A 12,194-nucleotide genomic window follows, 5' to 3' on the forward strand; every position below is an offset into this window, starting at 1 on the left:
AACCTCAAATCCTGAACAGGGCAGCTGGCCACCTTCAGCGCGGCCCCGGCCTCCGGGATCCTGGCTGCATCCACAGCAGCCCTGGCGCCGTGTTCCCTGTTTCGAGACTCGCTTTTGCAGCTAAGAAACAGTTCTTTTCCTGCTCCACACTTCAAAGCTCTTGCCTGTAAATGAGGCAGCCTCTCCTGCCGGGGGCAAAGTGGCAGTCACCCCCCACGACCGGTCAGCAGCAGCAGTCCTCCCTTAAGAGATGGCGAGAGGAAGGTCCACAAGTTTCCCGGCTGCCTGAGGCCCAGTGGCCACCTTTTCCACCTCAGCTACTCCGCGCCAGCTGCCGCAGCCGCCGCCATCTTGAAAAGCCCACTTATTATTTTTAAAAGAATCCATTTTTCTATCTAAAATTATTTCTGTTTCCTAAATAATCGTTTTGCTGATACATCTCCAGTCAATCAAGAATAAATGATTATTTTGAAAGTAATACACCAATAGATATAGTCAACATTTTCAAATATAAATAATCAACATAAGCTTAGTTAGTATATTATTAAAAATATATCCATCATCCCAGGGTTACCTTCAGCATGTTTATAAAATTTCTTAACAGAATATTTATAAGCAACAAAACTAAGCAAACAAAAGCAATATTTCATCCTCATGCTAAATAATGGATGTACTGAAGATATGTCAGAATTTAAAGACGGCTGCATAAAATTAAGTAGAGAAGTAGAGAGTAGAATAGTGATTAGTAGACACTGGTAAGGGGAGGGAGAAGGGAAGAGGGAAAGTATAGTCAACAGATACAAAATTGTAGAGCGATAGGAAGAAAAAGATCCAGTGTTTTACAGCAATATAGGGAGACTTATAGTCAACAACAAATTACAAGTTGAATGTCATAGAGAATTATAAGTAACTTGTTGAGAGGATGTTGAATGTTCCCAAGAGAAAGAGGTATCAAATGTCTGAGGTGATAAATATGCTAAATACCCTGACATGATCATTGCATGCTGTATAAACATACCAAATATCACACTGTACTCCACAAATATATACAATTATCATGGGCATACTAAGAAAAAATAAATTAAAAAGAAAAAAAAATTCAGAGACCAAAGTAGATTAGAGGGTACCAGAAAACGAGAAACTGGGGGGAAAGAATAACGGGAAGTTATTGCTTACTGGGTACAGAGTTTATGTTAGGATGACGAAAAAGTTTTGGAAATAGAGGTAATGGCTACATAGCATTGTGAATGTATTTAATTCCATGCAACTGAATGTTTAAAAATGCTGGAAATGGCAATCCATATGTTACATACATTTTACCACAATTTTTTTTAAAATGGGGGAGAAGTGGTTCTCATAGAAGTAGAGAGTAGAATAATAGTTATGAGAGGCTGGGAAGGGAGGAAGGGAAAAAGTGGATCAATGGGTACAAAGTTACAAGTAGATAGAATAAGTTCTGGTGTTCTAGGTTGACTATAGCTAATAATATTATATTGTATATTTAGCTAGAAAAGAGGATCTTGAATGTAATCACCACAAAGAAAAGATAAATGCTTAGGTGATGGATATGCTATCTATCCTAAGTAAATTATTGTACAATGCATGCATATATTGTAACAACACGCTGTATCCCACAAATATGTACAATAAAAAAAAGAAAGAAAAAAAAGGGGGTGTCTAGCTCCAAATCCTGTTTGTGACGCCAATTGTAAAGCTAAGTGATCACGCCAGTTGTCGGGCTCTTTTACCTGCCAGTAATCCTGCACCGACTGGGCCAACTGCTGAGCTAGGGCTCGGCTGGGTCTGGAGCTCACAGACCCCTCAAGCCCGTTCACAGACTAGGTCACAAACCCTTCACATGCTAGGCTGGGTCCCCAGACCCCTCACATATCAGGCTGGGTCACCAGACACCTCACACACAGGTCTATGAGCTAGGTAACTGGCCAAAAGGTCCTTGGAGCCATAGGTTGGAAAGCATGGCTGTGTGGGGCAGACAGATGCCCAAGTCTGATGTCCGAGGCCGATGCCTGCCTGCCTGCTTCACAAACTCTCTCTCTCTCTGAAGAACACAAGAATAGCAGCAAAACTAAAAAGATACATCGGTGCGCATGTGCACTAATTCCACACTTACACACACACACAAACACACACACACACACACACACACACAATTTGTTTACAAAGGATGCTGAGCCACACCCAACCAGACCCGAGGCGAGGGCCCTGACCAAACTATTGTATTTTCCCAAGGGGGGGGGTGCATAAACTCCTGACATTTACCTGAATTGCCCCATTCTACAATTATTTTTAGGGTGTTCTCCATCACACTATCTTTTTAAAAACAAAATTAATTAATCTTCCACTTACTTAAGTTGGGTGCATGAATGCCTGCTTTTGAAACTTTCCTAATCCTAAGGAAAATCTACTGCACTAGTCATCATTACCCAAAAGTGTGCAAGTGCCAATGCATGTGTGTAGCACTCTGGCACTTTTAAACAAAGACCAAACCACTAATGCCAGATCTTTAGAAAGAACTGGTATAGTGCTTTCCCTCCTCTGTTTTAATCCTTCCCTCACCAGCCAGGATTTTATTCAACTTTACTTTGCATGTTTTGCATTTAAAAATATGTATTTCTTCATTTTCCAAAAAAGATGTTATATTACAATTCTGAATGTTTTTCCAAATTTCACAACTATATTTGTGCATGTAGGTGTGTGTGTATACACATTTATGTATGTACGTATGTACATGTATGTATATATGTATAATATGGGGATGTGCTCCTCATTCTCTCCCCCACTAATAAGTAATAATAGCTGTTTATTGCATGCTTACTATGTGCCAGGTACTGTGTTAAGTGCTTAAACTATTTCAGCAATCCTATGAGATAGGTATTATTACTGTCCCAGTCTCACTGAGGAGAAAACTGTGGCAAAGAAAAGTTAAATACTGGGCCCAAAGAGCATGGCTGCAAGTGACAGAGCTCAGATTCCAACTCAGGCAGATGACCTAAAACCTGCTTTCTTCACCCCTGTGTGAATCTCTAAATTAGGAACAGTAATCAGACAGGGGTGGGATACTGTCATTACACATAATTCAAGGGCAAAGGTCATTTTGGAAGTGGGAAGCAGAGGTGAGTTTATAACTGGGGTGGACACTGGAGGAAGAAGGTATGGGAGGTCTATTACTGTCAGATAGATGAAGAGGAGAACATCAGCAATTCTCTAGAATTTCAAGAGTTATTTAAAACAAAAGAAAAAAAAGTTTGTTGAGAAGAGAGTCTAACAAAATGATAGGACATGGGAAAAGGCTCAAAAGTCTAATGTAGTTAGGCAACAAAGAAGGTGCTGCCTAGAAGCAGCACTGCAAACGCATGGCGAGAGGAGGCCGGGGGCCTGAGCAGCAAGTGAGGGAAATGAGATAAGCGAGCGCCACTGGTGACTGCCTCTGACACATGGGTGAACAGCCAGAGCAGATGCAGAAGGAAATGAGGAGCCACGTAAAGATTTAAGGAATGGGCTGGCATGGTCAGGAGGTTCACACAGCCCATTCTAGGAACTTGGAAGAGAATGCAAAGAAAGGAGAAAGACAGGCCTGGAAGCTACTGAGTTTAGTGGCTCTCATAAAGACTGGTATTATCCTGGACAGTCTATATGCTGAGGGGAAAAAGTGAGCAAGAAATTCTTCTAAATTCAGTAAAGTCTTCAGAAAAAATTGCCAATGCAGAAAACTTCCTAGTGACCCACTCTGCCAGTATAGCTAATTAGTTAGCAATTACTGGTCCTGATTGTAGCAAAGATTATAGAAATTTTTAAGCTCTTAAAAAGCCCTTGAAACTTTTATTGGTATTTAGGTGTATTCTGAGCAAAATTCTCTACTCATGTCACCAGAATAAAGATGATAATTTTCCAGAGAAAACTGTCATGTTATCTCCTCCACTAATCCAGAGCTGTCCTCAGCTAAAATGTACATATGAATAATTTATACTCACCTGGTATGGTTAACTTATGAGCATATCATTCCAAAGACACACCTAGTTTTCTTAACAGGCCAGATCATAGACATTCCTAACAGTCTCTCATTTAGCTAATGGGATAAAATACAAACATTTATAGGGGAAAACAACTTAGTAGCTTATTGATTTAGCTTTAGGAATATTTCACAACTGAGTACATTTTAACAGCATACAACCAGGGGCATGTCTTAATCAATACTGAACATCTACTTTGCAGTTGGGGCTCATGAATTAATCAATGTCTACTCAAACTCAAAACCATCAGGCAAAAATCAACAGTGACCTACATTTCTTTGAACACTGTAGAACTACCCAAACAATGTTACCGTTTATAATGACAACAAACTCAAACCCTAACTGCAAGCACCAAAACTAGCAGTCACTACTCATGTGTTATTTGTTTCTAGGTTACCTCTTTTTTCCAAGGAACTAATAGCAGGCACTAAGGTTCTCACATGCAGCACTTCCTATATGGCTGTACTAGTCTCATCATATAATGCTACAAACCAAAAGCTTAGAAAGGGCAGGGGATTACCCCAAGGCCAACGCAGCAAACTTGGGGGCTGTGGGCAATCTGGCTCACCCCATCCTATTTAATGGGGGACGATTAGACCAAGAGACCTGCTTCCTGATCAGCATGTGAAACAGAGGAAAAAATGATGTGTAAGCAGAAAGTCTTTCTTTGTAAGCTTCAAATTGTATAAAAAAGGTTTTCTTTCTAATTACGGTCATATAATTACACACACTTTAAGAAGAAGAGCCTGTTTGTTCTCCCTGGTGTGAGCAACTCACTGATTCAGGCTCTTTTGAAGCCAGCAGCCAAGTGGCAGTGGCACAGATCCAGGAGTTCCTGGAGGAGAACAGATGGACAGCCATCCTAAAAAGGAGTTCCCTGATGTCGCCCAGCAATGAGATGTGAGAGCTCGATAAATATACCATCCTCATTCAGGTGTTACATGTATAGAATAAAAGGTTCACAGCATAAGTACACATTTTTCTCACAGGGTAGCGGACAATACCATGCTTGGCCCCCATTCACTCTCTCACGTCTAATGAGTCCTTCCCAAGGCTTCCCATTTAGCATAAAGCTACTCCATCTAAAGATAATTTTTTCATTTTCCACTTAGTCTGGTTAAAGAAAAAATTCATATTTTATCAAAGTTTTCAGAACTTGTTACAGAAAGTTTCTGAAAAGTTACTGACCCACAGCATAGTAAAGGAATTAAGGGCAGAGAATCTGGAATCAGATGTCTTGGGTTTGATTCCTAGCTCTATCATTTCTACTTGTGTGATCTTAGCCAAGTATCTGACTCCTCTAAGTTTTAGTTCATACATCTGTAAAATGGGAATAACAACAGTTGTGGGAACTACCTGAAATGACATATACATAAAGTGCTTACGACAGTATATAGCATGTGGTAACTGTTCAAAAGATGTTAGCAGCTATGAGTCATTATTGTAGTTGATGTAGAAGTTTTGGCCAATAAACATTCTTCAAGCACCTGCTACTTACTTCAGCTATATAAGAGCACAGATTATCTACCCGCTATGCCCTAGAAGATTTAAAGAGTGAGAATGTATGACCTGTATATTGGTGAGTTTACAAATTACATGGGGAGAGAGCATATATATATAATTCAAGAACATGCTTTCAGACAACATAATCCAGCAAACATATGTGTTTCTCGCTTTCTTCGATAGTATATTCTATGGAAAGTTGGCAAGTCAAGTTCTAAAAGTTCCTGTACTCCTTTTAAAAGAAATGTATGGTAAACAGTTTTGAAAGTCTCAAGAATTATCCTATTTTCTTTTGTAAGTTCCTATGGCTAAATAAATATTTGAGCATTTATTATATATACGGCACTATATTTGATACTAAAATTCAGGTTTTTGAAGCTTAATTTCATTAAAGCTGTATAGATAGAACAAATATTTTCAATACAAGTTTAAAAGTTGGGTAGAGTAAATCCATAGGGCTTCTATAGGGTGAGTTTTGATGCAAACTTTAAAATGGAGGGTGAGTGAGATTTAAGTCAGAAACAAACAGCAAAGGGAAAAACAGTAGAGATGGGTGGGGAGGGGTAGTGGTTGTGATGATTTAGATACACGGACTTAAGCAAGGATTCATGGAGGCACAGGAAAAGAAAGGAGGTCCTTGAGATAGATGGAAAGCCAACTTGGCAAGAGCCTCAAATAAAAAACAATAAAGCCCTCTTAACTGACCAGCATATAACAGCCTCACCAGTACACAGCTCTTTATTTCCCCACAAAATGCTCAACACTGGTGGCTAATAAGCTATCGACTAGGACACACAAGCACTTCTGCATTCACCTGTGGAGTTCTGTGTTTAATTGTGTTTGTTCTCAAACCTGTTTATGTCCGTTATGCCTGTTATTGCAATTAAGTGCCTTAATTAAATACTGTTATCCAACATCCAATAAACTGTGCACAAAAGGAGTTGCAGTCTCTATGGACACTTAGTTGAATGTTTTTAGACAGATTCGATTATTAGTGGGAAAAAACTGTACAAGATTGGGGGTGAGGGGAATACAATCTAGAATTCTGTATTCAGACTGCTTCACAAATACCATTAAAAGAGACTGAGACTGAGGGACTAGCCAGTAGCTCAGTTGGTTAGATCATGGTGCTCATAATACAGAGGTTCAGGTTCGATCTCTGTACCAGCCAGATGCCAAAGAGAAGAGAGAAACTGAGGCTACAAATGGTTGCGAAAAGAGAATGGGAAACTCCAAACCATGCTCAAAGAAAAGCCTGGAACCACTATCAAACAACTGGCAAATGTATATACATGATATATACATTTTAAAAGTTAAAATATTAATTAAATATTTGAGATATATAGAGAAAACGTGAATGCATTTTTATTTTCTATATTTAACCAACTTTTTTGTTTAACCAATCAATTCCTATCATAGCAAATAAAATCATTTTCTTTCATTCTTGGAAGAAAATTACCAAAACACTGCACCTGCTGTATGCCAGGAAATTGTTTATTTGAATACATAAATTTTTAAATCTATACTATGTCTCATTTCAGCTAAGTCTATGTGAGTCAAAATAGCAGGTATATTAATACAAATTTTGATAAATATTTTGTCTACAAAACTTCAATATGTTGTTTTCATTTTACCTAGCACAAAAGAAGTCTAAATACGTATTAAGTATTTTCAAAGTATCTTAAAATAATCAAGAAAGTATAAATACTATAAAGATAATTCAGTCTGTGAAAACCAATCATTTTTCAAATAGCACAGTTTGCCATTGACTAATTTTAAGGCCTTAATAATATAAAGAATGGTGGATATCACCTACTTGGGCTCACTTTTTTCTTGAATAGGTTAAAACACAGGTAAAAATTAAAACTACAATGTATTAATAATAAGAATTATTTTATTTAGTGTGAATTCTTTTGAATGCACTTATACTGCTTGTATATCTGAAACTAGCGGCCCACCAGGAGCCATATATATTTTCCCATTAATTACCCATAGCAAGTTATTAATCATAATTGCAAACAATTCTCCCAACTGATGGTTCCTTGGTTTTTTGACATGACCATTTCACAGATAATTAGACTATGAAACCACTAAATAGGGATTGTGTCTTGGACTATGTCCTGTACATGATGATGATGTATACTGATGGCACTCAGTCAATGTATGACTAATGATAATACTGCTATTCGTTTATTTTTAAAATACTTTATATTCACTGAAAAATATTTATCACAGGATTTCACTGTATGCAAGAGAATCTGTAATACGGGATAGAAACGGAATGTTTTCAAAACAGAGTGCCTGGAAACACTAACCAGAACACATGCGGCCAGTATTTTGGGATTTTTTTGGCAGGCACATAAAACAGATCAGGCAGTCTGGTTAGAAAACTAAACTCCCAGCAATAGTTAGAAGAAACTAATTTCATTCAAGATAAATGGTTACTTTCAAATTCATTAATAAGAAAAGAATCTCTGGTTAAGATAGGCATAAAATTGTTAAAGATGTATCAGGTATAAGTGATGAGGCCCAAACCACACCCACCTAGAATTATCTAGCTTTCCCAGTACAGAGCCCAAAAAGCTTTGTAAAATTTTATCTAATTAATTATAAATCACTAAACCCTGACAATGGTGAGAATGCCACTTGGACAGAAACAGTCTGAACATTTTGAACACTAAGTTCTACCACATAACAAAAGTGAAAAATATCCAGGCAAGGGAATAAAAAGGTTCTTGGCTAAAAGCTCAACTCACCATCTTGTACTTATCAAAGTCATCTTAAGAGGCATTATTCCAGGGTTACTTTACTGTTGTCTAAAAGCTAAAAAATGTACATGCATTGGCCCAAGGTCAGTGCTCAACAAATACTTGCTGATTTGATGTCTTAATTTTTCAAGAAAAGAGCTATAAAACCTCTAAGTTTCAACAACTGTTTATGAAAACTAAAGATTTCTTTCTCCAAAAAGTTAAGTTCATATGACAAATGATATAAATGAGCTAAAAATTTTAAGGTACAGACTGAGAACCAGGCTCTCCACCAATGACTAACCCAGTGATTCAAACTGTTCTTCTTGACAGGAGTATAGAAAATATTATAAATATTTCTTCTATAGTAGTGCTTTTAATAAATAATATTTGTTTTTCATCTCTTTCCCTCTCGCATCCATCACACTTAAAACTAAAATCATATACTATTACACTTGATTACGACCCAGAATATCTAGCATTCTCTATTTCACATGCATAAATCGCATCTACTTGATCACACCACTAGTTTCTTGAGAGAGGGGACTGTGTCTTACATTTTTTACATTCTCTTCAGGTCTTAATGCACCATCAAGGTATAATCGACTTTGAAAAAAATTATTTATCAAGTAAGTGATCATTTAACCAGGGAAAGAGAAAATAAACTCTTGCATCTGGCACAAACAATGGATACGTGCTTTATTCAAAAATCCTGGTTTATGGAGTAGGATTAATAATTTCAAGAATTTTGAGCAGAGTAAAAAAATATCATATTACAGCTATACAAAATGCAATTTACTTTTCCTTGACTTTTGCATTGTACACTGATTATCATTACTCTTGATGATGAAATAGAGGACTGCCAGTTAAAAGAAATTACCAAATAATAAAATGTCAGGTAGACCATTTCTTTTTCCTGGAGCACTCTTTGTTGATGAGTTCTGACGTCTGATTCATCATCTGAGTTGGCTTACATAAGCCTGTGGAGTACTCTCTCATGAGTTTAGGGCAGATCAGAGGGTCAACCCCACCTAGAAGCCTGGAAAGCAGCATAAGACCACTGAGTCTGAATACATCCTAAGATCGACTGGGGAGCATAAGGTCCAAAGGCCAAAATCACTGTGGAAGCTGCCAGTCTCCTGACCGCACTGCAGGGGTGGTAGATGCTTGTAAATGGCAAAGGATGTCAACAAAGGCAACTGGGTAAGAAAAAAGTATCCTCTCCAAGTCAGCATGAGAAAGAAAGAAACTTGAGCAAAGGGGAGGGGTGAGGGGCTGGGGAAGTGGGCTCCTGAGAAAACCCAGAGCCCCTGAGGCTTACCCCTTCCTCCCAAACAATAAATCCACCCAGTCACTACTTGCTGAGATTCTGAATCAGAAAGGGTTTTAAATTGTCTGTTTTTTAAAAAGGAGGTTTTCAATTTCCCCAACTCTGTCAGAGCCAAAAAAAAAAAGGTTTCTTATAGCAGGCTCTCCTTAGCCAACCAGAGGCACCTCCTGCTGAGCTGCTGGCTCCCCAGTTCAGATTTCCTGAATCATTCAGGCTCTCCTGAGAGGTTTCTTTATACTCACAGAAACAGTGAGGTCTCACTCTGCAGGGATCTGCTCTAGGCAGTCCCTTGCCAGTTGACAGATATGACTCCTAATTCATTAGCAGTCTGTACTATGGGGAGTGGGGAGGGGTTTGAAATAATGTACAGAAGCCTGAAAGGGGCCTTGTCAAGCACCTCTACCAGGCCAACACACTAATTGGTAGAGAAATGTTCATTACATCAACATCTAGGTCAAACTAGAGCACTGGTGTCATCAGGAAGATTTTGTAATTATATTTCTGGACTGTGTAGTCTAAGAAGCAATAGAAGTGTGGTAATAATGTTGATTATGATGATCCTACTGCCTTACATTTACTGAATATGCTTAATTCTTACTTCATTATTACATTTGATCCTCACAACCCTGTGTGAGAAGAGGAAGAATAAATACGCCAAATGAAGGAATGAGACATAGAGCTGACTTGACTAGAGATCCTATTTTCAACCATTTCCTGGGAGAGCCAGGACAGAAATCTCTGGTGTGCACTAAGGAAGGAACATATATACATCATTCACTCATTAAACAAACTTCTGTCCCATGCCTGCATGTGAAGAGGTGGACCAAGTGCTAGGATTCCACAGACTTAATTAACATGGTGGCATTTAGGCTGGGTCTTGAAGGGTGGATGTGCATTGCTAGAGGAAGATGGCTAGAATGTGTGCAATGTGTGCAGAGGCATGAACCCAAGAAAGGACAGTGTCAAGTTACTACAAATCAATCAACTAACACATAAAATAAAATAAGTACTTTGCATTTTGTCCTACAGGCAATATAGACACAACGATTAAAAAATAAAATAAAATAACATGCCCCCCATTTTTGACTACTCTAAAACCTCAAATGTCCATCTAATTTCCAAGTCAAATTCAACAATTATTTACTAAACATTCACAACATACACATTAGGTCTACTGCGTATCTAGACAGGCCACACACTCCCTGTGCCCTACATGTATGGGAACTGCAACTGCATGGTTACCTGTGTTGTCACTTGTTTTCTGGCCCCCTGCCTGCCACCCTGCCATGGGCCATAAGTACATGCAGTACCACCTGCATTGGTTCTGGCTCCTCTACAAGCTCTATGCCCTGCATATAATGAGCACTTAAAACATTCTCTCAAAGAATGAATGAATGTATATCAGGCACTCTGTTAATAAAGGAATTCCCAGTCTAGCAGAATAGAATGACACCTAAAAATTAATGATAATACTCTGTAATGAAAGTTGTAAGAGTGTTAAAGAGCCTTGAAAACACAGATAAAGGAGAAAATAATTCAGTTCAAATATCCTCCTACACATCAACCTATACAGACAGTTTCCACCCCTTAATAATTTGCTTTTACAACAAATACTCATCCAACAGAAACTATGTTTTTCTGTGAAGGAAATTTAAGCCATAAGTGATTCAATTTCCAGGTATAGGTTTCACAAAATGCTTTATACTCTTCCAACAGCTGTGATTACTGGTGCTTTTGTGAAGATTATGGAAAAAAGTATTATAAAGAAAGACTGGAACAAGACTATCCCTAGACCTGCTTAGGAAATCCTCTCCACTGAAGGGGGTTGGGGGGGGGGTTAAGGAGCAGGGGGAGGTATGGAATAGTTATATCCTACAATAAAAAAGATATTTTACATTTTAGTTTGGATACAAAAGCTAAAAGATCTCTTCTACCATTTCATAAATTCCAAAATTAGACCTTTAAAGCTTTCACATGTTAAGAAATAGTTTATGCCCCAAAGGTTCAATTAGAAAAATGTAAAAAACCAATAATTTAATAGGGCAAACTGACCAATTCCACCATCTGATTTCATCTCAGAGCAGTAGGAAGCATTTAACTGGCCTATGGAGAAACAGAAATGTGGTTCTCTTGGCCGGAAGGCACAAAATCCAACTTTCTATTTTTTTGGCAAAAGGAGGAAAGTCCAATCAACATCTTAGAATGTAAGTCACAGAATTTCTAATTTTAAAGTGTTAGTCAGTTTCATGGTTAAGAAGTGATGTTTTGATGGTAATCTTCTCATTTTTAAAATTTGACTACGGGTATTAAGTAGGGAACATACAGCTAAGATAGTTATTTCCAAGGGTAATGTCCCTTCCTCTTAAACTTAAAACTCTTAATATTCACTTGGCTTATAACATGGTTTTTAGTAATACCCATTCTTTGAATCTTTGCCTAATACAAGCTTTCATTTGGATACACCACTCCCATTGATGTTTATAAGAATGTCTTGCTATTAACCTCTAACCCCATTAGTCACCAAACTGGCAACACACCTCGCTATTTGGAAGCCAATTGCTTATGAAGGAAGTTTGAAAAAAA

At 38.0% G+C, this 12,194-nt stretch overlaps 1 protein-coding gene across 4 annotated transcripts in view; it reads right to left on the reverse strand.

The window, feature by feature from the left end:
- Positions 1 to 12,194, reverse strand: part of KAT6B (lysine acetyltransferase 6B) — a 185,990-nt gene that overhangs the window by 93,868 nt on the left and 79,928 nt on the right. The window lies entirely within an intron of this gene.

Source organism: Cynocephalus volans, chromosome 7 (genome assembly GCF_027409185.1).
Source record: "Cynocephalus volans isolate mCynVol1 chromosome 7, mCynVol1.pri, whole genome shotgun sequence".
In the NCBI taxonomy this organism is placed as follows: Eukaryota; Metazoa; Chordata; class Mammalia; order Dermoptera; family Cynocephalidae; genus Cynocephalus; species Cynocephalus volans.